Below are 26,748 nucleotides of genomic sequence, written 5' to 3'. Positions count from 1 at the left end.
ATTTTTGAGAGAAAAGGAAGGTTGGAGATTGGCCTATAATTAGCTAAGATAGCTGGGTCAAGTGATGGCTTTTTAAGTAATGGTTTAATTACTGTCACCTTAAAAGCCTGTGGTACATAGCCAACTAATAAAGATAGATTGATCATATTTAAGATCGAAGCATTAATTAATGGTAGGGCTTCCTTGAGCAGCCTGGTAGGAATGGGGTCTAATAGACATGTTGATGGTTTGGAGGAAGTAACTAATGAAAATAACTCAGACAGAACAATCGGAGAGAAAGAGTCTAACCAAATACCGGCATCACTGAAAGCAGCCAGAGAAAACGATATGTCTTTGGGATGGTTATGAGTAATTTTTTCTCTAATAGTTAGAATTTTATTAGCAAAGAAAGTCATGAAGTCATTACTAGTTAAAGGAATACTCGGCTCAGTAGAGCTCTGACTCTTTGTCAGCCTGGCTACAGTGCTGAAAAGAAACCTGGGGTTGTTCTTATTTTCTTCAATTAGTGATGAGTAGTAAGATGTCCTAGCTTTACGGAGGGCTTTTTTTATAGAGCAACAGACTCTTTTTCCAGGCTAAGTGAAGATCTTCTAAATTAGTGAGATGCCATTTCCTCTCCAACTTACGGGTTATCTGCTTTAAGCTGCGAGTTTGTGAGTTATACCACGGAGTCAGGCACTTCTGATTTAAAGCTCTCTTTTTCAGAGGAGCTACAGCATCCAAAGTTGTCTTCAATGAGGATGTAAAACTATTGACGAGATACTCTATCTCACAGAGTTTAGGTAGCTACTCTGCACTGTGTTGGTATATGGCATTAGAGAACATAAAGAAGGAATCATATCCTTAAACCTAGTTACAGCGCTTTCTGAAAGACTTCTAGTGTAATGAAACTTATTCCCCACTGCTGGGTAGTCCATCAGAGTAAATGTAAATGTTATTAAGAAATGATCAGACAGAAGGGAGTTTTCAGGGAATACTGTTAATTCTTCAATTTCCATACCATAAGTCAGAACAAGATCTAAGGTATGATTAAAGTGGTGGGTGGACTCATTTACATTTTGAGCAAAGCCAACTGAGTCTAATAATAGATTAAATGCAGTGTTGAGGCTGTCATTCTCAGCATCTGTGTGGATGTTAAAATCGCCCACTATAATTATCCGAGCTAAGCACTAAGTCAGACAAAAGGACTGAAAATTCACAGAGAAACTCACAGTAACAACCAGGTGGACGATAGATAATAAATAAAACTGGTTTTTGGGACTTCCAATTTGGATGGACAAGACTAAGAGTCAAGCTTTCAAATGAATTAAAGCTCAGTCTGGGTTTTTGATTAATTAATAAGCTGGAGTGGAAGATTGCTGCTAATCCTCCCCCTCGGCCCGTGCTACGAGCATTCTGGCAGTTAGTGTGACTCGGGGGTGTTGACTCATTTAAACTAACATATTCATCCTGCTGTAACCAGGTTTCTGTAAGGCAGAATAAATCAATATGTTGATCAATTATTATATCATTTACTAACAGGGACTTAGAAGAGAGAGACCTAATGTTTAATAGACCACATTTAACTGTTTTAGTCTGTGGTGCAGTTGAAGGTGCTATATTATTTTTTCTTTTTGAATTTTTATGCTTAAATAGATTTTTGCTGGTTATTGGTGGTCTGGGAGCAGGCACCGTCTCTACGGGGATGGGGTAATGAGGGGATGGCAGGGGGAGAGAAACTGCAGAGAGGTGTGTAAGACTACAACTCTGCTTCCTGGTCCCAACCCTGGATAGTCACGGTTTGGAGGATTTAAGAAAACTGGCCAGATTTCTAGAACTGAGAGCTGCTCTATCCAAAGTGGGATGGATGCCGTCTCTCCTAACAAGACCAGGTTTTCCCCAGAAGCTTTGCCAATTATCTATGAAAGAGATAATTGGCAAAACCAAAGAGAACAGCAAAATGGTTTCATTCCTGTTTTGAAAGCCAGACAGAAACTGTTACAAACAGTACCACATTGACGATGGATGTAGTTTAGATCTAATTTTGATTCTTGGTTATATATTTGTATATAGTTTGACACTTTGTTTTATTCATATTGTATAAATTTGTACAAATTGAGTGATCAAATGAGTGATTTATTGCAAATTTTAATCATACGGATAATTGATATACAAGGTCTATTAGAAAAGTATCTGACATTTTTTTCAAAAACCATATGGATTTGAATCACGTGTGATTACATCAGACATGCTTGAACCCTCGTGGGCATGCGAGAGTTTTTCACGCCTGTCGGTTACGTCATTCACCTGTGGGCAGTCTTTGAGTGAGGAGTGGCCCACCATCTCGTCGTTTGTTCATTGTTTAGGAATGGCTCAGAGACTGCTGCTTTGTTTGATCAAAATTTTTTCAAAACTGTAAGGCACAACTGAGTGGACACCATTCGATAAATTCAGCTGGTTTTCGGTAAAAAATTTTCGCCGTTTCAAGTTGAAAACTTCCACATTTCAGGCTCTGTTGATCCAGGAAGTCGTCAGAGAGCAGAGAACTTTCAGAAGAAGTCGGCATGAGGAGTTTATTCAGACATTCCATTGTTAACGGACATTTTGTAATGAAAGAACGTGCGGGCAGAGTCGCATGTCGGGCCGGACCCGACCGCGGGGGGGTCGCGACAGGAAAAACACCTCCGTTGGAAACCTTAACGGACAAGTTGGAACATGCCCAAGCTGTTAAACAATTTCTCAGTTACTCACTTGTTGAAAGCCATCAAAAGCCGCCTGAATTTTACAAATGGTTTTCAACACGGAGGTGTTTTTTCCTGTCGCGGCGCACACGGATTCGCAGAGTCGTCATGGAAACAACTCGGCGAATTTGTGCACACGTCTTTCATTAAAAAATGTCCTTAAACTGGAATGTCTGCATAAAGTCCTCATGCCGGCCTCTTCTGAATCTTCTCTGTTCTCTCATGAGGTCCTGGGTGAATTAAGCCTTAAATTAGGATGTTTTCAGGTTGAAACAGGCCGACGACAGCGCCTGGAAGCGCTGCAGGACGTCCCGCTCCGTGGGAAGTCCTTACACCGACAGAAACACCCCATAATCTCTCAGCCGTTAAACTTTTCACCGAAAACCAGCTTAATTTCTCCAATACAACCCCTGGCAAAAATTATGGAATCACCGGCCTCGGAGGATGTTCATTCAGTTGTTGCATTTTGTGGAAAAAAAGCAGATCACAGACATGACACAAAACTAAAGTCATTTCAAATGGCAACTTTCTGGCTTTAAGAAACACTATAAGAAATCAAGAAAAAAAGATTGTGGCAGTCAGTAACGGTTACTTTTTAGACCAAGCAGAGGAAAAAAATATGGACTCACTCAATTCTGAGAAATAAATTATGGAATCACCCTGTAAATTTCCATCCCCCAAACTAAAATCTGCATCACATCAGATCTGCTCGTTGACATTGACCCTGTGCCATGACATTGATCCTATGTGTCTTTTTGCAAGGAACGTTTTCACAGTTTTTGCTCTATGGCAAGATGCATTATCATCTTGAAAAATGATTTCATCATCCCCAAACATCCTTTCAATTGTCCAAAATATCAACGTAAACTTGTGCATTTATTGATGATGTAATGACAGCCATCTCCCCAGTGCCTTTACCTGACATGCAGCCCCATATCATCAATGACTGGAAATTTACATGTTCTCTTCAGGCAGTCATCTTTATAAATCTCATTGGAACGGCACCAAACAAAAGTTCCAGCATCATCACCTTGCCCAATGCAGATTTGAGATTCATCACTGAATATCACTTTCATCCAGTCATCCACAGTCCATGATTGCTTTTCCTTAGCCCATTGTAACCTTGTTTATTCTGTTTAGGTGTTAATGATGGCTTTTGTTTAGCTTTTCTGTATGTAAATCCCATTTCTTTTAGGCGGTTTCTTACAGTTCGGTCACAGACGTTGACTCCAGTTTCCTCCCATTCGTTCCTCATTTGTTTTGTTGTGCATTTTGGGATTTTTTAGACATATTGCTTTAAGTTTTTTGTCTTGACGCTTTGATGTCTTCCTTGGTCTACCAGTATGTTTGCCTTTAACAACCTTCCCATGTTTTACGGTCAGTCACAGTCAGTCAGAGCTGCGTGTCGTCAGAGCGAGCTGCAAAAAGTTTGTACCTGAGTTTTCAGAGGTGGGGTTTGTAGTTGCCATCTGCCACGCCGGTGTTTGCCAACCCGGACAGTGGGAATACCACCTCAACCGGCAACTTAGCCCAGCGACTGGACAGCAACAACGTCCGAGGCCCAACGTGGTGAATTCACTGAGGCCGCGCGCTGCGTCACGAGTGCCGCTTCCCCGAGGCCTCGTGCAGCCACCGCGGATCCATCAGCGCGGAAACACCGAGGCCGCGCGGCACCAGCGCAGTGCAGATCCATCCCGGTGACAAACAACGCAGGCTGTTAACATCGGCGATCGACAAGCTGCTCATAAGCCGACCATGGGGCCTAAGAAGGTTCTGACAGCGGAGGAAGGTGACGATATTAAAAAATCTCTGGACTTTTTATCAGAGGAGATTTCTGTTGTGAAGCAGCAACAGAAATCAATCATGGATCTGGTGGAGGAGGTGAAGGCATTACGGCTCCAGAATGCCGAGAAAGACCGGCATCTGGTGCAGCTGGAAAATAGAGTGGCTGAATTGGAGCAGTACACCAGAATCAACGACGTCATCATCACAGGTCTTCACATCAAACCACGGTCCTACGCACGGGCGGTAACAGATGAGAGCGGAGGGGAGCCCAGTGAACAGGAGGTCAGCTCTGTGGAAAAACAGGTTGCTGATTTCCTCCTATCTAAAGGTATAGAAATGGATTTAAATAACATTGAAGCGTGCCACCCTCTGCCCCGGAGAAATGACGGTGATAAACGAACCGTCATCATGAGATTCATCAACAGAAAACACAAAACAGCACTGTTAAAACAAGGAAGAAAACTGAAAGGGACAAACGTATTCATCAATGAACATCTCACCAAACGGAATGCCGACATCGCCAGGAAAGCACGCTTCTTGAAGAAACAGGGAAAAATCCAGCACACATGGACTTCAAACTGTAAAATATTCATCAAACTGAACGGATCACCAGAACAAGCAAAAGTCATGGCAATAAGGAACATCGAGGAGCTGGACAAATATGAACAATAGTGTTTCTTAAAGTGAGGATCTGGACAAGACAAATATGACCAATAAGGTATGAGGACACAAACACATCACAACACCATGACACAGACCAGAGGAACCTATTCATCTACATCTGGAGACAAGAAGGATATAACTCAAAGGATTGCTGATCATGGAAAAGTAGAACTGAGAACATTTAAATACACAGACCACAATGTACTGGACTTGGAGCACGATATAGACCCGGACAATAATTTCTTCTCAAATATCAATGACAGTTGTTGCTATTATACAGATGAACAGTTTAATCGGATCATTAAAACGGATAACAAATTATCAATAATCCATTTCAACAGCAGAAGTCTATATGCAAACTTTAACAACATTAAAGAATATTTAAGTCAGTTTAAAAAAATATTTAACATAATTGCTATATCAGAAACATGGATCAATGAAGATAAAGGAATGGATTTTGAACTGGATGGATATGAATTTAATTGTGTAAACAGAAAAAATAAGAGTGGAGGAGGAGTGGCTGTGTATGTGGATAAGAACATGGATTATAAAATAGTAGACAATATGACAACTGTGATTGATAACTTATTAGAATGTATAACTATTGAAATATGTGAAGAAAAAAGCAAAAATGTATTAGTCAGCTGTATATATAGAGCACCAGGATCTAGTATTGAAACATTCACTGACTGTATGGGAAAAATGTTCTCAAAAACTAATCAAAAAACTGTGTTCATTTGTGGTGACTTAAATATTGATCTGCTCAATCCAAATAAGCATAAAATAACAGATGAATTTATCAGTATAATGTACAGTATGAGTTTATATCCAAAAATCACCAGGCCAAGCAGAATTACATCCCATAGTGCCACCTTAATTGATAATATATTCAGCAATGATATTGAGAATAACACTGTGAGTGGATTATTAATCAATGACATTAGTGATCATCTACCAGTTTTCATCGTTTATAATAGAAACCATCGGCGGAATCAGCCAGAGGAGAAAATAAAATACAGGCGAGTGCGGACAGAGGAAAACATGAACACACTAAAGAAGGATTTACAGGAGCAAAACTGGGAAAAGGTATACAGTGAAAGTGATGTTGATAGTGCATATGAAACTTTTTTACAAATATTTACATCATTATATGATAAAAACTGTCCAATTAAACAAGACTACAGAAAACAAAAAATCCAAGCTCGACCATGGATGACGAAAGGGTTACGAAATGCATGTAATAAGAAAAATACACTGTATAGAGAATTCATAAAACTAAAGACTAAAGAGGCAGAAAATAGATATAAGAAATACAAAAATAGATTAACTAATATTATACGGGTATGTAGGAAGGAATATTATAGTAACATATTATATAATAACAAAAACAATATTAAAGGAATATGGGATATATTAAATAGCATTATCAAAAATGGTAATAAAAAACAGAGTTACCCTCAGTATTTCATTGATAATAATGTCAAGAAGGAAAATAAGGATGAGGTAGTCAACGGTTTTAATAATTTTTTTGTAAATATTGGACCAAGCTTGGCAGAAAAAATTCCCGATTCCCAACCTGAGGATTGGGATAATAATCTCATAGAAAGAAATCCCTGTTCAATGTTCCTCACAGCAGTGGATGGAAATGAAATTATAGACATTGTGAATAATTGTAAATATAAAACATCTACCGATTTAAATGAAATTGATATGGTGGTGGTAAAACAGGTCATTGAATGGATTGTAGAACCATTAACATACATCTGTAACTTATCATTTCAAACCGGTAAATTTCCCAATCAAATGAAAATAGCTAAGGTTGTGCCGCTGTATAAGACTGGGGATAGACACCACTTCACAAATTATAGACCTGTTTCTTTGCTTCCACAATTTTCCAAATTATTAGAAAAGTTATTCAATAATAGATTAGACAAATTCATAAATAAACATAAATTACTTACTGATAGTCAATATGGATTCAGAGCACATAGTTCAACATCACTTGCATTAATAGAATCAGTTGAGGAGATTACAAACGCCATAGACCACAAATTACATTCAGTTGGAATATTTATAGACCTTAAAAAGGCTTTTGATACAATTAATCATGACATATTAATCAATAAACTTGAACAGTATGGGATTAGGGGGTTGGTGTTGCACTGGGTGAGAAGCTACTTAAGTAACAGAAAACAGTTTGTGAAGTTGGGGGAATATACATCATCATGCTTGGACAATGCTTGTGGCGTCCCACAGGGGTCAGTATTGGGTCCAAAACTGTTTCTAATTTATATAAATGATATTGTCAATGTTTCCAAAATATTAAAATTAGTATTATTTGCAGATGACACAAGCATTTTTTGTTCAGGGGGGGATTTGCAGGAGTTACTGAGGAGGATCAGTATAGAAATGGGAAAATTGAAAATATGGTTTGACAGAAATAAATTATCATTAAACTTAAGTAAAACAAAATACATGTTATTTGGCTATTGTAATACAGACATACAGGTTCAGTTACAAGTCGAGGGGGTCGATATTGAAAGGGTACATGAAAATAAGTTTCTGGGGGTGATAATAGATGATAAGATAAACTGGAAGACTCATATAAAACATATACAAAGTAAACTGTCAAGAAGCATTTCAGTTCTAAACAAAGCGAAACATATTCTGGACCACAACTCACTCCGCATTCTTTACTGCTCACTGGTTTTACCATATTTACAGTACTGTGCAGAGGTATGGGGTAATACTTATAAAGGTACAACACAATCACTATCAGTAATGCAGAAAAGAGCTATAAGAATTATTCATAATACTGGCTATAGAGATCATACAAATCCACTATTTTTACAATCCAAATTCTTAAAATTCACAGACTTGGTTCATTTTCAAACAGTACAAATTGTGTATAAAGCAATAAACAATTTACTTCCAGCAAATATTAAAAATATGTTTTTTAACAGATCAGGGGATTACAGTCTGAGGGGGAAATTTAATTTAAAGCATCAGTGGGCACGAACAACATTAAAAGGTTTCTGTATTTCTGTCTGTGGGGTGAGGATGTGGAACAGATTGGGAGTGGGGCTCAAGCAATGTCCAAGCATGAACCAGTTCAAACAGCGGTACAAAAATATGTTTTTTTCTGGGTATAGGGAGGAGGAAGGGTAATGAGGGTTAGGGTGTTTTTGTTTTTGCTTCGGCTTGTAAATATATAGTATTTTGTATGTAAGTAGGTATGTGTAGGTGTATATTTATGTTTGTGTATATATATGTGTATATATGTATATGTGTATGTATGTTGATGTGTATATGTATGTGTATATATATGTATATATATATATATATTGATATCGGTTTAGGTGTGTAGGAATTTATGTGTATATGTGGCAAAGGGTATTACTGGTTGTGGGGAAGAAGGGGTAGAGATAAATAAGCTGATGCTTCACCCTACCCCTTTTCGGACATGTTGGGTACACAGTAGGAACTTTTTTTGTTGTTGTCTTTACTGATCTATCTTGTAATTGTTGTTGTTGTATCAAATGTTCGAAATAAACAATTTTCATTCATTCATTCATTTTTTGTATTTGGTCCAGAGTTTAGACACAGCTGACTGTGAACAACCAACATCTTTTGCAACATTGCGTGATGATTTACTCTCTTTTAAGAGTTTGATAATCCTCTCCTTTGTTTCAACTGACATCTCTCGTGTTGGAGCCATGATTCCACTTGGTGCAACAGCTCTCCAAGGTGTGATCACTCCTTTTTAGATGCAGACTAATGAGAAGATCTGATATGATGCAGGTGTTAGTTTTGGGAATGAAAATTTACAGGGTGATTCCATAATTTTTCCTCAGAATTGAGTGATTCCATATTTTTTTCCTCTGCTTGGTCTAAAAAAGTAACCGTTACTGACTGCCACAATCTTTTTTTCTTGATTTCTTATAGTGTTTCTTAAAGCCGGAAAGTTGCCATTTGAAATGACTTTAGTTTTGTGTCATGTGTGTGATCTGCTTTTTTTCTACAAAATTAAACAACTGAATGAACATCCTCCGAGGCCGGTGATTCCATCATTTTTGCAAGGGGTTGTAGTGTCCACTCGGATATTCCTCACAGGTCCAGAAAATTTTTGATAAAGCAACGCGCGCCGTCTCGAGCAGCGTGTGAAACAAAGGAATTCAGCCGAGCGGGTGGGACCACATCTCACTCAAGGCCTGCCCACGGGGAAATGACGTCACCGACACGCGTGAAAAAACTTATGCATGCGCACAAGGGTTCAAGCATGATTGGTGTAATAGCATGTCATTGAAATCCATATAGTTAAAAAATAAATAAAAGGGTCGCTTTATTATCTAGACTATCTAATAGACCACGTATTTATATATAGTCTTGCACTTTGTTGTTATTCATATTGTTTGGTTCTACACTTTAAAATTGGTTACTTTTTGCATATTTTCGCCTTGTAAAATGTTTACTTTTGCACTGTTTGAGTTCTAGACATACAAAATTAATTATTTTGATTGTAAACACGTACAGCTTCCTGTTAAAAATGTGAAATCCAGGTGTAATATAATTGAAATTCAGGTACTCTTGGAAAGCAAACAAACAGACTATTTATAGACAGCAATTTGTGCCATCAAAACAGAAATGAAACCATTTTGCTGTTCTCTTTGGAAATTATTTCTCTAATTTCTCTAATTTTATTTATATAGCGCCAAATCACAACAAACAGTTGCCCCAAGGCGCTTTATATTATAAGGCAAAAGCCATACAATAATTACAGAAAAACCCCAACGGTCAAAACGACCCCCTATGAGCAAGCACTTGGCTACAGTGGGAAGGAAAAACTCCCTTTTAACAGGAAGAAACCTCCAGCAGAACCAGGCTCAGGGAGGGGCAGTCTTCTGCTGGGACTGGTTGGGGCTGAGGGAGAGAACCAGGAAAAAGACATGCTGTGGAGGGGAGCAGAGATCAATCACTAATGATTAAATGCAGAGTGGTGCATACAGAGCAAAAAGAGAAACACTCAGTGCATCATGGGAACCCCCCAGCAGTCTAAGTCTATAGCAGCCTAACTAAGGGATGGTTCAGGGTCACCTGATCCAGCCCTAACTATAAGCTTTAGCAAAAAGGAAAATTTTAAGCCTAATCTTAAAAGTAGAGAGGGTGTCTGTCTCCCTGATCTGAATTGGGAGCTGGTTCCACAGGAGAGGAGCCTGAAAGCTGAAGGCTCTGCCTCCCATTCTACTCTTACAAACCCTAGGAACTACAAGTAAGCCTGCAGTCTGAGAGCGAAGCGCTCTATTGGGGTGATATGGTACTACGAGGTCCCTAAGATAAGATGGGACCTGATTATTCAAAACCTTATAAGTAAGAAGAAGAATTTTAAATTCTATTCTAGAATTAACAGGAAGCCAATGAAGAGAGGCCAATATGGGTGAGATATGCTCTCTCCTTCTAGTCCCTGTCAGTACTCTAGCTGCAGCATTTTGAATTAACTGAAGGCTTTTCAGGGAACTTTTAGGACAACCTGATAATAATGAATTACAATAGTCCAGCCTAGAGGAAATAAATGCATGAATTAGTTTTTCAGCATCACTCTGAGACAAGACCTTTCTGATTTTAGAGATATTGCGTAAATGCAAAAAAGCAGTCCTACATATTTGTTTAATATGCGCATTGAAGGACATATCCTGATCAAAAATGACTCCAAGATTTCTCACAGTATTACTAGAGGTCAGGGTAATGCCATCCAGAGTAAGGATCTGGTTAGACACCATGTTTCTAAGATTTGTGGGGCCAAGTACAATAACTTCAGTTTTATCTGAATTTAAAAGCAGGATTTGGATTCTCTCTCTCTGTATGTAGAGAAACCATTTCATTGGTTGCTTCATGAAAAGTTGGATCAAAGGATGCAGTGTTATAAAAACAGGAATAAAACCATTTGTTGTTCTCTTTGGAAATGATTAAGATAAAACAGCAATTTTAGAATTCACACACATTGGTTGCTTAATAACACAGTTGGATGAAAGCACTTTGTGCCATCAAAACAGAAATGAAACCCTTTTGCTGTTCTCTTTGATAATGATTTGGATTTTCTCTCTCTAGTTGATTTAGTTGAGTTTTAAAAATGAATAGTTTGGACCATGTATCATGCTTAGTTATCACATTAATGGGTAACATGTCACAGAATCCAATGGACATTGACCTTGTTTGACCTTTACTTTGGAGACCAAACATTCAACACTGTCAAAACTACTCCATTTATTAATGCTATTAGTTCAACCAATAATCTGCATCACTTTTTACCAACATTGGAGCAACTTTAACTTTTGATCCCTGTACAAACTGAAACTGACCTTTGTCATCATTTTTGCTGTTTTTATCCCATAACTCCATAGATTTCAGTCACAGTCCAAACTATACCTTTTAGGAATCTTTATGATCAAGCAAATACTGTGGTATAGTTTCAATATGATTAGAGCATCTTTTAATTTTGACCACTGTGTAATTCTTCAATTGACCCCTACCTGACCACCGATTGAACAATCAAGTGGCCAATTGATTTTTTTTGAAAGAGGAATGTCTAAGGAGTATTTCTGCAGAATTTGATGCTTTTATCACCATTTGCAGGATTGTTTCAGTTATCTGCTGCACAACCAGAACAAAACAGACACCAGCCTTTTTACAAGATTTTGAGACAGAAAAAGGGAATGGAAGAGGAAATGCATTCACTACAGGAGAATAAGACATTTCAGCTGACCAAACTACCACCAGGTCAACAGGTTGTGGGAGGGAGACAGGTCTGTGCACTCAAAACAGACACAGATGGATCAAATAAATACAAGATTTGTTGCCAAAGGATACAACCAAAAGGCAGGAACTGACTATGAGGAGACATTCTCACCCTCCGCTGACATGACAAGTGTCAGAACTGTCATGCAGAAAACAGCACAGGAGGATGTGATCTTGCATCAGATGGATGTTAAGACAGCGTATCTTCACGCACCCATTGACTGTGAGATTTACACAGACCAGCCACAAGGTTAACGAGAAAAGATCAAAGAAAAACTGGTGTGTAAATTGAATAAGTCTTTGTATGGACTCAAGCAATCAGGCAGAAACTGGAATGTTACACTCATATCTATGTGGAAATGACTTTGTGCAGAATACTGCTGACCACTGTGTTTACACAAAAGAAAAGCATGGTGAGAAGTTCATTCTGATAGTACGGGTAGATGACCTCATTCTAGCTGCCGGTAGTGAAAAAGCAATGCTTGAAGTGAAAAGGATGCTAACACAGAGGTTCAAAATGAAAGACCTAGGAATGATAAAACATTCCAGACATTCCAGTGGACTGTCCCAGGACCAGGTTTAAGACAAAATAAGAGCACAGTTGATCTCACGCTGGTGGTTAGTCTGGTTCTCAGCTCATCTGGTTTTCAAGAGACCGAACATCAGCTAGTAACAGCAGCTGTGGTCTGGTAGGTCTAGTGTAACCTCGGACCCACTTTCAGTAGTTTAGGATAAGCCAGAAACATGGACCAGTTGCTTGGTTCAGCAGGATTACAACAGGGAATTAAGGTGAGTGTGGAATGAAATGGCTGGAGGCAGGAAAAGAGCAAGAACAAAGCTGATTATTTTATAGAAAAGTATTAAAAAACAGCATACAATAAATTCAATTAATAACACTAACAGCAATAACGATAATAAAAATCCAAAAATCCTCAGTCCAATTGAGCTGAAGATTCATTTAGTCAGTCTAGTCAGTAGTCAAGTCAAAAAATGTCTTCGTTCACGTGGATGCTGAGGAGAAAAAAAAAAAAAAGACATCAATGTGATTCATCTATAATATTCAAGACAGCAAAAGTTACCCTGAACTTGGAAAACTAGGGGGGGATTTTGAGACTCTTAAGTGGCCTGTGGTGCATTCTGGTGCATTCTTTGGACTAAACGTGGACCTGAAACAGCTGTTAAATTTCTCTTGTGATCTCCTGCAGTTTGACACATGTGGCTTTTGAATGCATCCTGGAGGAGCATGTACACGCTATAACAACACAATAGTTTACAAATGTAGCTAAAATCTTGATGAAAACTTATTTTATTTAGTTGGTTAGTTTGATTTAGTTATTATTTTATTATGTAGTTTGTTTTTGATTGGGCTCAAAAACTAGGCAATTAAAAATCCTAACTCTCAACTAACACGTGATAAATAACTTCATAACTGCTTTCAGACGAGGTAAAGATATATCATATAACACTGAAGCCACTTGATTACTATTATTCATTCAATAATGTACACCAATAAAATGTTAAATTTGTTTAAATTATCCATCTCAGTCTGAGCCCAAACACCTTTAAGAATCTGAACCTGAATTTTTTTTTTCGATTTTATACAATTTTCTTTTTCAACAGGGGTTTACCCCACCACCCACTGTCTGTAATTTGTTTGTTTTTCAATACAAGATGTATTTCTCATGTAAAGAGTCTACACAGGAACTATTTCAGCTTGTATCAAAGATTCCATCAGTTTGGCAGGCGATTTAACAGTTTAACAACAACAACAAAAAAGGCATGGCCACATACTAAAATACACGGTGGTGGATGGAGCCGTTGGTGGTAACAAACTTCAGTGATCGCTGTGTTTTACTCCCTAAGCATTATATTTATCATACAACAATACCAAAATATCACAGAATTTACTTGTTTAAATGATATCAGCGTTAAATTATTGCCATACCTGTTTTTATCTTCTGTAATATTGGAAATAAACAATGAGAAACTGACGAGGTAGAAAATGCGCATTTACTACCTTCACAAGCACATACTGCGAAAAGCGATTCCGAGTGGAGAGTCGTCGTCACCCCTTGCTCACACTGCCTCCGGTGTTACATTGCGAGGTACGGATGCAGGACCCACAGAGAATCCAAGTGATTAAAAAGATACAAACCTCTCTGTGGCCACGGAGCTCTGCAGCTGCGGTTAACGAGACCCTGCGGCGCTGCGGATTTTTCCGCAAGAAGTCTATCCTTGCGGGCTGCCGGAGCGCTCCACATCAAAACAGAAGTGTTTTGTTCGAGCAGTCTCTGGACCTGTTGCCAGAGTTGGCCGCAGCTCCTCCCAGCAGGCAGGGGGGTGGTGTGAGTGGTCTGCTGCGGCGCTTACCAAGCCGGCAGACTCTGTAAGTGCATTGGAGGCAGCGAGAGCGAGGCCTCATTTTTCGACCAATGAGAATGCGCGTTGAACTGTTGTCCGTATCCCAAAATGGCGACCTCCTTCTCTGGTAAACAAACCACTTTATGATGATCGATTTCAAAGGAATTTCTGCGTTTTACAGCAAAGTATTAGTTTGTTGATTTGAAGAAATTAAAAATAATGTTCCACCATTTCTTTCAGACGGCAAGAATTTAAAAAAGACGGAAAACCGTCCACAGATGGCGACTAAGCAACCGTGTGTTCAGTTCCTTTTCCTTTTGTGGCAAGTTTGAGTGGTGACCACAGTGGTGTTTGTCACTGAAGAGGATGAGGTTGTTCTGAGGCAGGTTCAGTTCAGCTCTGGCCACAGGCTCGTAATGGGTTTAAGCCCATTTCAAGCCATTTTAAGCCTCTACTGGTGGTTGGCTCTCACTGTGGTATTGTATCACTTCCTGTTCCGGAGCACAGCGGTGTTTTTCTGTATCTGTTAGCTGTTTAATCTGCGCAGTTAGATTGATCTAGATAACGATTTGTTTCACAGTGTAATCTTCATGTGCCTTAACTAAAGCACTCCCTCTGCTGAATCACCTCTAAATTATTTACACATTATTCACTTTTTGTGTTTTTTTTTAGGAATCCGCTAGCTTAGCACAGCTACTAGCTCTTAGCCGGTTTAGCATGGCGGCTTCTCCTGTCTCTCCCGCACTTTTCTGCTCTGGGTATGAAATGTTTAGTTATTCCTCGGCCTCCTTTAGCAGTAATGGTACTTGTAATAAGTGTAGCTTATTCGTAGCTTTGTAGGCCAGGCTGGGCGAATTGGAGATTCGGCTCCGCACTGTGGAAAATTCTACAGCTAGCCAGGCCCCTGTAGTCGGTGCGGATCAAGATAGCTTAGCTGCCGTTAGCTGTCCCCTAGCAGATCCCGAGCAGCCGGGAAAGCAGGCCGGCTGGCTGACGGTGAGGAAGAAGCGTAGTTCTAAACAGAAGCCCCGTGTACACCACCAACCCGTTCACATTTCTAACCGTTTTTCCCAACTCGGCGACACACCCGCCGAGGATCAAACTCTGGTTATTGGCGACTCTGTTTTGAGAAATGTGAAGTTAGCGACACCAGCAGCCATAGTCAAATGTCTTCCGGGGGCCAGAGCAGGCGACATTGAAGGAAATTTGAAACTGCTGGCTTAGGCTAAGCGTAAATTTGGTAAGATTGTAATTCACGTCGGCAGTAATGACACCCGGTTACGCCATTCGGAAGTCACTAAAATTAACATTGAATCGGTGTGTAACTTTACAAAAACAATGTCGGACTCTGTTGTTTTCTCTGGGCCCCTCCCCAATCGGACCGGGAGTGACATGTTTAGCCGCATGTTCTCTTTGAATTGCTGGCTGTCTGAGTGGTGTCCAAAAAATGAGGTGGGCTTCATAGATAATTGGCAAAGCTTCTGGGGAAAACCTGGTCTTGTTAGGAGAGATGGCATCCATCCCACTTTGGATGGAGCAGCTCTCATTTCTAGAAATCTGGCCAATTTTATTAAACCCTCCAAACTGTGACTATCCAGGGTTGGGACCAGGAAGCAGAGTTGTAGTCTTACACACCTCTCTGCAGCTTCTCTCCCCCTGCCATCCCCCCAATACTCCATCCCCGTAGAGACGGTGCCTGCTCCCAGACCACCAATAACCAGCAAAAATCTATTTAAGCATAAAAATTCAAAAAGAAAAAATAATATAGCACCTTCAACTGCACCACAGATTAAAACAGTTAAATGTGGTCTATTAAACATTAGGTCTCTCTCTTCTAAGTCCCTGTTAGTAATTGATATAATAATTGATCAACATATTGATTTATTCTGCCTTACAGAAACCTGGTTACAGCAGGATGAATATGTTAGTTTAAATGAGTCAGCACCCCCGAGTCACACTAACTGCCAGAATGCTTGTAGCACGGGCCGAGGCGGAGGATTACCAGCAATCTTCCACTCCAGCTTATTAATTAATCAAAAACCCAGACAGAGCTTTAATTTATTTGAAAGCTTGACTCTTAGTCTTGTCCATCCAAATTGGAAGTCCCAAAAACCAGTTTTATTTGTTATTATCTATCGTCCACCTGGTCGTTATTGTAAGTTTCTCTGAATTTTCAGACCTTTTGTCTGACTTAGTGCTTATATGTGAAACAGTTGAAACCCAGCCTTAACCGGGGAGGGGGTCTGAGACGCGCTTTGTCCTCTGTTTACAATGGGGTACTCAGGTCAAAGCAGTTTCAGTCTTTTGTTCATGGTAATGTCATTCATGTCATCAGGAGAGTCATCAAGGGAGCCATCAGGAGAGGCTTCCGTCCCATCATTAGGAGGGACAGCTGCCCTGTCATTAGGAGGGTGCTTACTAGAGCACAATAGGTGCTAATTAGAGCTATTGTTTAGTCACCAGCCTATAGCAGTCGGCCTCTCGGTAGGAGGGGTCTGGTTAGGTTTAAAACTCCAGCTTTTGTGGCTTCTGTTTATTCTTCTCTACAAGAGTCAAGACAGAAGTCAGACTACCAGAGCAAGAATTTTAGCTGAGGAAGCTTCTACGATTTGAAGCAAAACATCCTCGCATCAAGCAACCCAGTCCAGTCGAAGATTCAAGCTTCTCTACTATAGCTACATTGAGTACCAACTTCCTGTTTTCAAAATAAAAAGGTGGGCTATTCAAACCAGAGATGGTCCTCACTTATCAAACGAACGTACGGCAGAAAACGTGCGTTCGACCATATTTACACAAACTTAGGTATTTATCAATTTGGATGTGAGCGGAGGCTAAGACGAATCTCACGACAGAGCTCACGTCTGGTCTGAGCTCGTGGACGCAAATCTGATTGTGGATTTGCGGCGGCTACAAAATCTGTCTGAGTCTGAAAATAATTATGAAACAAACCTCAGCTGTCATCCAAGCATAAGCAGCCACATATTCAGGACAGATCAAAATGGAGACTTAAAATGGATTAAACAAAATTTATTTTAAAAGCACACGTTTTTTAATGATACTGCTTCCTTTGTAAAATATAAATACTGTGGTCCCTCGTTTATCGCAGGAGTTACGTTCTAAAATAGCTCGCAAAAGGCGAAATCCGCGAAGTAGTCAGCGTTATTTTTTACAATTATTATAGGCGTTTTAAGGCTGTAAAACCCCTCACTGCACACTTTATACACTTTTCTCAAACAGGAATGAACATTTTCTCACTTTTCTGTCTGTAAACACTCTCAAAGTTCAAACCTTAGTAGAAAAATAAGACCAACCTGTTTTCAGGCCCAAATTTTTTTTGAGAAATAAAAATAGAACATTTTCCTATAAATAATTATGCTTCTGGGTGAGAAGATTCTTATAAACAGACACACATAACACAATGCGCGTACTGTCCCTGACCGGCCGCTTGATGAAGACGCAGAACACAACTGTGCTGTAAAAAGAAAAGAAAAAAACACAAATAGAAAAACCTTTTCTTGACGCAAATGCAAAGAATTCTTAATTAATTAGTAGGCATAAGCTTTTAACTGTGGGTGTATAAAAGATTGATTTAAAATCATTAGGCATAGGTTAAGTCAAAGAATTCTTCAAACCTCAGCCAGAGTCCGTTCCTCTGCGGCAGCGCTGTTGACCGGCTCCGTTAAACTCTTCCTCACGGCATTTTTATGGGAGCCTTTGACTCCACTTGTCAGACTGTCAAAAAGTACAAGTTTGTTTTTCTCCACCTATGTTAGGATGCTGATTTCCATCTCCGAAAAGTTTCTTTTCTTCCCAGCGCATCTTCCGTCCATGTTGAGCTCAGTGGGTGGGGCTTCCGAACCATGAATTATTTAAGGGCGTAACATGCTAATGACGATTAAATTCAGCCGCCACATTTATCAAGAGCTGATCATTCGTACGCTGGGATCGGCCAGATACGAATGTTTCATAAATTACACGTGTTTCTTGTCATACAACCAACTATGCACTCAGATCTGCGCCTGTTTTTACGCAGTGTTCATAAATGATGCCCCAAAGTGTTTAAAGCTATTGAGAAGCGTACGCCTGACATGACCTTGATAAATGCGGCGGGTGAAAACAATCGTAATTATAATAAACACGCCCATAAATATTCAGACTCCGCTTCAGACACACCCTCATTTTACGACATGGAAGCCAGGAAGGCGGCAAAGAAAAAGAATTCCACCAATCACGACGCGTGTCAATAGAGTGTCAAAAGCGGCCGTCGTATCAATTGTTTTGTAGTATAATCAAAAAAGTGTTACAGTGGTCCATCCTTTAACGCGGGACTTACGTTCTAAAAATAGCCCGTAATACGAGAAATCCGCGACGTGATCAGCGTTATTTTTTATAATTATTATAGACGTTTTAAAGCTGTAAAACTACTTTATACACTTTCTTAATCAGGCATGAACATTTTCTCACTCTTCTCTCATGTGTAAACACTCTCAAAGTTCAAACGTTAAAGCTGATTTACACACAGACGGTTTTGTCGGCGAGTAGTACGTAGACCGAAGTTCACAGTAGTTCCGGCTGTTTTCGCGGAGGAAAGGGGCGGAGCTCGCCGGCTCCGGTTGTCAGTCAAAATTAACATGACGGACCTTGATCACGTGGAGCAGGTTGCTGTGCAAAACTCCCATTACAGAGAGTATCATTATTATTATTTGCTCCAGGAGCTGTCTGGATGACGGCTGCTTTCAGCGGTCCTTCAAAAGGGATCAACTGTCCCGTTCAGGCGCGCACATGTAAACAATTAAAAAAATAAAAAATAAACTCCGTTGCTTGCTGCAGCTCGCTCTTTCCCCAAAAAACTCTGTCATAATTGTGTTTAGAAGCCAGTCACCAGTTGCTTTATTATACAGCTGTGTAGCTAATAAGTAAAATAATCTCCAGGACGATTCGCACGCGCATGCACATAAAATAAAATTTAACAGAACCTCCGCTCCAAGCCTCTGTGGTGCTGCTGCTCGCTCCAAAAACTCTGTCATGATTGTAAAATAAAGGACAAAAGAGACATAAGTCATGCTCACAGGCTGCTACCAGATACAGGACATGTTCACGTCTTCAAACTCCAGACATCTCCACGTCACTACATATTCAGCCCCTGATTGGTCATCGTGGCGCTACAGGAAGTGTCAGAATGAAACGGCGATTATAAAGTATCCCTGTCAACACACACATGCAGGGCCCAAAAGGGTTACGTATGGGCTGGTGAGTGGGCCCCACCCGGGATGCCCACCTGGGTCCCAGTCAGTTTTGTCCGGGGCTTTCATGGTGGCCCCCTGTGGGCTAACCCACTTGGGGCTGGCATGGGCTTCCCATGGGCCCTACCTAAAACCTGCATGGGCAACCCAGGTTTCTCCCATCTGGAGCACACGTTAGGTGGGCCCCATGCAGGCTGATTATGGGCCCCCGACTGCACCAATAAGGGTAAGCTGCCCCTTTAAATTAAGCCTGAATTCAAAGCTGAACGTGTTGCTGATGATGTGTGCCTCTGAATGGTGTTTTGTGTTACAGTGTTAACTTACCTCACCTTGTCCGTCCTTCACAGAGTCAGTTCGTGTTCTAACCACCTGGGGGGTGTCGGCGGCGTTTCTTGGGTCCAGAACTGCGGGGCTCCGATCCGTTTGGGCGCTCTGAGAGCGCACCATCGTTCACCTCGCCAGGCCATTATATGTCTGTTTGCACTTGTATTATTGCACAGGAGGGAAATAAATTTTGTTCTTTGGAACCGCTCTCTGATTATTTAGCGCTGGGTTCAGTCAGACGCTGGTTCAGTTCTCTAACCCGAGTCCTACAAATAACAGATTTTTAACGTGTGTGGCAATTCTATACAAAAAACTCGTCCAGTGCCATATTTTTACCCTAAACAAACCAATTGGATGGTAAAACACCCAATCTGGCAACCCTGTGGCTAACTGAAGTAGCACTGCTAGCCCACATTCGATTCTGACACGAGACGACAAGTTGCCACAATTAAACAATGAAGCAACAGCAGGAGTCTGGAGCTGAAAAACGGAGGAAAAAGAACCAAAAAGATGATGCCCGTGCATCCGTTGCTGGTAAATACGTGTTAAAGGTTTAAATAGTTTTGATTACTTAATGTTCAGTGGTGCTGCTTAAGCTAGGTTGCGTTGGCTTTGCTGATTTGATGTAGCTTTAAACGCTAAACTTAAACGCTTTAATAAATAGTAACGTTTGAGTAGAACTTGTGTGTGTGTGTGGGGGGGGGGGGGGGGGGGCCTCCCTGACCAGTTATGCTTAGGGCCTCCAAAACCTTAGCAGCAGCCCTGTTTGTGGATCTGGTTACACATTTGTGGATCGAAAAACACGTTTGCAAATAATTTTGCGACTAATAATGGCCCCATAGTTTGACCTTGACTTGGAGACCAAACATTCAACACAGTCAAAACTATTCCATTTTTTAATCCTTTCATTTCAACCAATAACTTGCATCACTTTTTACCAAAATTGGAGCAACTTTAAGTTTTGACCCCTGTATAATTCTTCAATTGACCTTAACCTGGCTGACTATTGAAAATTCAGGTGGCTAATCAGTTATTTTAAAAAAGTGATGTCTAAGGAGTATTTGTGCCGAATTAGATGCTTGTATCACTATTTGCAGGATTCTGCTCTAAATATTCTCTGAGCTGCTGCACTAATTCACACGCACACCTACGGACAATTTAAAGTTTTCAATCCACCTAACCTGCGTGTCTTTGGATGCCTTTGGCTGTGGGAGGAAGCCGGAACACCCAGAGAGAACCCACACAAACATGAGGACAACAAGCAAACTCCACACAGAAAAGCCACAGGTGGGAATCGAACCCATGACCTCCTCACTGTGAGGCAACAGTGCTAACCACTAAGCAACCGTGCTGCCCAAAATGAAAGAACAGAAAGGGCCTATTGCATATCATTCATAAGTAAATAATAATAATGAATAACATTGCAAATTAATTATTCAGAAATTATGAAATGTGATTGTATTTTTTTTTTTTTTTTAGATTCTGTCTGTCACAGTTGAAGTGAACCTATGATAAAAATGACAGACCTCTCCATTCTTTGTAAAAGGGAAAACTTTCACAATCGACAGTCTCTCAAATACATATTTTCCTCACTGTATATGGTTTATAAAATGTTAGTTTCTGGTATCTGAATACCTCTCGGTAACTCTTACTAAGTCAGTTTGTGATGGCAAAGTTAGAAATTTAGTCCAGTTGGTGCAGTCATGGTGGAATTGTAACGGAGGCAACATTATTCTTCATTGATATTTTGCAAGATGATGATGTTTGAGTCATAAATACATACAAATACTAATTATTGTATTTAAAACAATTGCATAACAACTTTGTTCAGTTAAGTAGCACTGCGTTTATTTACAAATTTATGTACAGAGCTGCAGCTTTGTTTTTTTTTTTTTTGTTTTTTTTGCCTGTCGCCTGGGTCATTTTTTAGATCAGTGCAAATCCGTTGTGTTGTAAATTCTCTTTAGTTGTATTAGTTGTTATTTAGATCAGGCATCGATTTGGACAGCCCCAATGCGCTGTTAGCTTCGGTCGCGTTAGGACCAGTTCTTTTTGACTCCAACAACGCTGCTTTTAAAGTAGAATTCCTTCGTGAAGAGGGTGAGTTACTTCTTTGCAGAGGGTTTTCTGTTTTATCGGGGATGGATGTTGCGTGGTGTTGATAGTGATTCCTGCCGAGTGGGGATGTTAACTTATTTGGCATTATTGTCTAAGGGCTAAGCTAACTAGCCGCTATGTGGTCTGTTTAGACGATATTATGTTAAATAAGTTCAGCCAACAGTTATTAGTGTTTCTCTGATGTTACTGTATTAATAAGCACCGTGTGTTTTGGATTTGAAAATCAGTGTTTCTGTCTTGCTAAAACCATTAATTCGTCCAAACTATTAATTCAGACCATTCAGTGGTTTATGGATGTTTCATTCCAACTCCTGTGCTCCCTGCATGTTAAACTGAGCCATTCAAGTTCATCTGTTAGCCAACAAATCTGCATATAAAGACTCTGAACTGTTCCTGTGTCCAGCAACCACCTCACCACCACACAAAGCCACGACACACTGTCCTGCCTATCCGAGGACTGCAGCCGCTCCTGTCCTGGTAAACACAACTTAGAATAATTTTCAGTCACATAAAAAAAAAAATATATTTTTCAGTCCTATTAGACATAAATTACAATAATTTTTATATGTTGTTCAATAAAGACAAGAAAATTTAAAGATTGTTGATAACAGTTTTATTATTTAGAACACAATAAATTTTCATGTCTTCTAACAAATCAGTTTGCCAAATGAACAAATTTAAACATGACTGTTCCAACTTACAATGTGCATATAATTATACACAATTGTAGCATATATGTTAGTATAACCATTAATTAGTGCCACTATAAGATAATAAGAGACTGAAGGAGACTGCTATAAAATACCATAGGTAATAGAGCACTTAAGAGTAATGTGTTAACGTATTGGCTAGTATCAGAACTTGGTTTGACTCTAGAAGAGAAGAGGCAGAGACTGGATGTAGTTTATAGATAAAAATGGTACCATGTATTGAGACAAACAAAATAGACAACATTAAACATTTAGAGGTGACTGGCCATTTGACACAATCAGCTTCAGTATTTACAACAGGATCCAAAACTAGTTGCAACCCCAAATATACGGTGTGCAAAGGTCCATGTGATGAATGCGAGTGGCTGTGGCACACGACCAATCGCTTACAGTCAACCTTCCAACAACTCTACTGAGCAGAACAGTTCATACGACTCAAAAACCACTCCACTCGACTCAAAAAAAAAAAGTGTCCATGGGAGTGAGTGTGTTTGTGCTGGGGGTCGTAGAGTGGAGTGCGAGGTGCAAGAGTGAACAAGTCGGCTGCAGGAGCCTCCTACCAACCCATTGAGGTAGGTATAGAAGTTGGTTGAGATTCAGGACTAGCTCAGTTCTTAGCTCGCCATCAAGACTCGGCCAATTCCACGTATTCTAACAAGCCAACGCTCCTATCAAACGCTTGGGTCATGGTAGCTTGGCTCCTGCAGCAACAAATCCAGCAGCGTCTCCCGCATTCCCCGGTGTTTCCTGAATGACGGTAATATAGCCAGCTAATTGGCTGGCTGCGGTCACATGACCGGTGCTCAAAGCATGCAGGGGAAACAAAGATCATTCATGCAAAATGATGCATCACACTATCGGGGTTTTTGTTGTTGTTTTCCCGTGTTACACCATGTTCAAATGTGGAACATTTCTCTCTCCCATGGCACTGCACCCGCCTCGGAATTGCACCAATACTTCAGTAAGTTCCTTTGGATCTTGCCGGGGTTATTTGCAGTATTGTGCCCTCTATGGATTTTTATATCCTGCAGATTGTTCCCTTGCCTCCACGCTCCAGGCACCAACTGCCAAGTGGCGATATCTTCAAGATCAATGATGTTATTCTGGGGCATCAATTCCGCATAAGATTACGGAGCACCATACAGGTTTGGACAATGAGTCGCACAGTCCTCGGACTGTGGTGCATTGTCGCCAGGAGATCCTGGAACCAATTTGCTAGAATTCCAAGTGCATTTTCTACCCTCTTCTTGTACGTGACAGTCTGTTCTTTGTCTGTGAGGTGGCGATGAGCGTATGGTTTCATGAGATTAATACGCAAAGCAAAGGCATCATCTCCAACCCAAGAGAATGATACGTCTTCTGTGTCATGTGGGAGTGGCCATGGGTCAGGAAGGCCTATTGTGCTGTCTTCAAGGCGGGCCTTCAGTTCAGATTTGTAATAAATTTGGGCATCATTTAATGATCCTTTACCTAAAATAGAAATTGAGAGTAAAGAATTAGAACAAATAAAAAATAAATGACTATATTTAATTAAAATTTTAAACTGATTTTTATCTCTACCTACCACCGATGTCTGCCAAGATGAACTTGGAGTCTGAATCAACCAAGGCAAGGAGAACAACACTAAAGAATCTTTTATAATTGCGGTACATGCTTCCTGTACCAGGAGGACACAAGCAGTATGCTTGTCCTCAAGGGCACCACAACAGATCAGAAATTGCCATTTTCTGAAGACGCCCTCGGCAATAGCCAGTGTCAAGAAAGATGACTTTAAGCTTGCTTTCAGCTTGTTTTCATCTTGGAATATAATACATACACACGTTGTTGGAATAAACTGGACAGTGTTTGGTACTTTCCTGGAGTAAGTGAGGTCATACCGGACTTTTCCATTGTAGATGGAGAGGCCTACGGGATGAACTCAGTGGTGAAAACGATGGAATATGTCTAAGATGATTTTGAAATGATAAAGTATGATCGAATGAAGCATTAATGTGTTACAAGTAATATCTGAGAATGATTCTAACATAAGTATGATTAAATGAACAATTAATGTAATAAAAAGTAAAAGTTGATTAGAAAAATGTATGTTGCAAATAAGTGAAATGAATGATTATATGAGTTGGTTTTTCATTGCAGTCAGAGGAAGAAGTTTTTGTGCAGAGGCAAAGACAAAAAAGGAAGTTAATGATGTCGCAAGCGAGGCCAGAAGAGCTGATGATAAAAACAACTGTTCAGAACATTAAGATGTAATAGGATATGAAATGAATAATAATGAATGAAAATGTTGTATATGATCATATGAATTGTTTTTATGTGAAAAAGAGTTGAAATGAAATGATTGAATGTGATTAAATGTGATTGATGTAACATGATTTAGAAAGTATGAATTCTCGGAAAAGATGTGTTAAACAGAAAAACAGGAAACTTGCACAATAGATTTACTGATAGCCAGGACATGAGTTCTCCAGATGGCTTCCAGTAAAAGAGGAGTATGGGAGGAGGTTGTGAATCACCATTATCCCTATGGTAACCAAGATCAACTCAGCATCAACAAGAGTTTCATATAAAAACTGGACAACAACAGGAAACTGGGTTATTCTTCCAGGGAGAGGTGCTGTTGTCACTTCTCCCCTGCTACGAGGATATCACAAGACTTGACCATCTTGTGAGCTGCAATTGGAATCGTGGAGTGAGAGGATTGGAGACATAAGAGATCATTTGAGAGAGTTTTCAACTCCCACTCAGGCCGTCCAGTCACAGAGTAGCAGAGCATTGGAGAATAATCACTGGCCTTAAGTCTGAGTGAGGAAGTTTCAACGTTTTCTCTCTCAAGGAACATCACCTCGTACCGGAATGGATTAGATCAACTTTTGGTTGATTGAAGAAGGAATAAACTCTTATGTGGATTTATTTCCTGAAGGATTACAACATCACACAAGGATTGTGGTCAGCTAACAACTAATAGCTGATGAAGAGGAAATCAAGTTCATCGAACTGGGGATTTTAACATCAAAAAACCTCCTTCCCTCACTCCTAGAAAAATTGTTAAGTTAATCCAGTCCAATCAGAGTAAGATCAGACAGCATTATTGAATTAAAAACAAAAATCTCTGCCAATAATTATTCTGATTATATTTGAATTACTGTTGTGAAATTATCATCATATAACCGATTTTGATTATGTTGTCAGCACTTGCAAAACCTGCAATAAATTTCCAAGCATGCAGTTAAAGTGTTAAGGCTCGGACATTGGATTTATTGATGCTTCTTAAGGTGTAAAAGTTAAAGATTATTGGGTGTACAACATCAAAAAGTGCTCTAAAAGGTTAGTCTGGTTTTTAATGAAATTAACGCATCCTGGGGACTCGCTGTACGAGTCACCAAACTCAAAATCTAGCAACATTCCAAGAGCCCTGATCCATAAGAGGAGAGCTGCCGTTAACGGGCGTGGCCGGCTCGTATCCTGGTTCCAGAGAAGGCTATTCGACCGGGGTGCGAGATCAGCGTCAGCGGGGTGGACATCCGGATGGAGGCAGTGAGCGGCTAGACGAATCTCCTCGCCACCAGCTTGAACAGCCTTTGTGCAGCCCTGCCGGGTAATACCTGTGGAGACACGAAGGTCGGACCCCAGAGACAGAGAGCTAGTTTTATAACGGGATCTGACACCAGCCACTGTAGAGGTGAAGTTGGAGGTGTCAAACATTTGTCCATGAGCTCTTCACAGGTGCTCTTCACACTTCTCGGACAGCAACAGAGATTGTGTTGTGAGGAATGCGCCCTTCATACTTCATACTGCGGTACTCGGTTCCGGAAGCCAAATGACAAAGTCAGTGCCAGCTTCAGGCCTGGATCCAGAGCCGCTCGGTACCACGTCTCCTGCTTTGTGATGCGTGGACCAACTCTCCTGAGAAGCTCGTTGTACATCTCAGCCAGCATTTGCATAAAGTTACGGATTGACTGTGGATATTGGCCCCTCAGTTTAACCATGAGTTGGTCATACAGACCAAACTGTCTTTGGCGCTAGATCCATGGC

This window comes from Thalassophryne amazonica, unplaced genomic scaffold (assembly GCF_902500255.1).
Source record: "Thalassophryne amazonica unplaced genomic scaffold, fThaAma1.1, whole genome shotgun sequence".
NCBI lineage: Eukaryota > Metazoa > Chordata > Actinopteri > Batrachoidiformes > Batrachoididae > Thalassophryne > Thalassophryne amazonica.
This window is presented reverse-complemented; position numbering follows the sequence as displayed.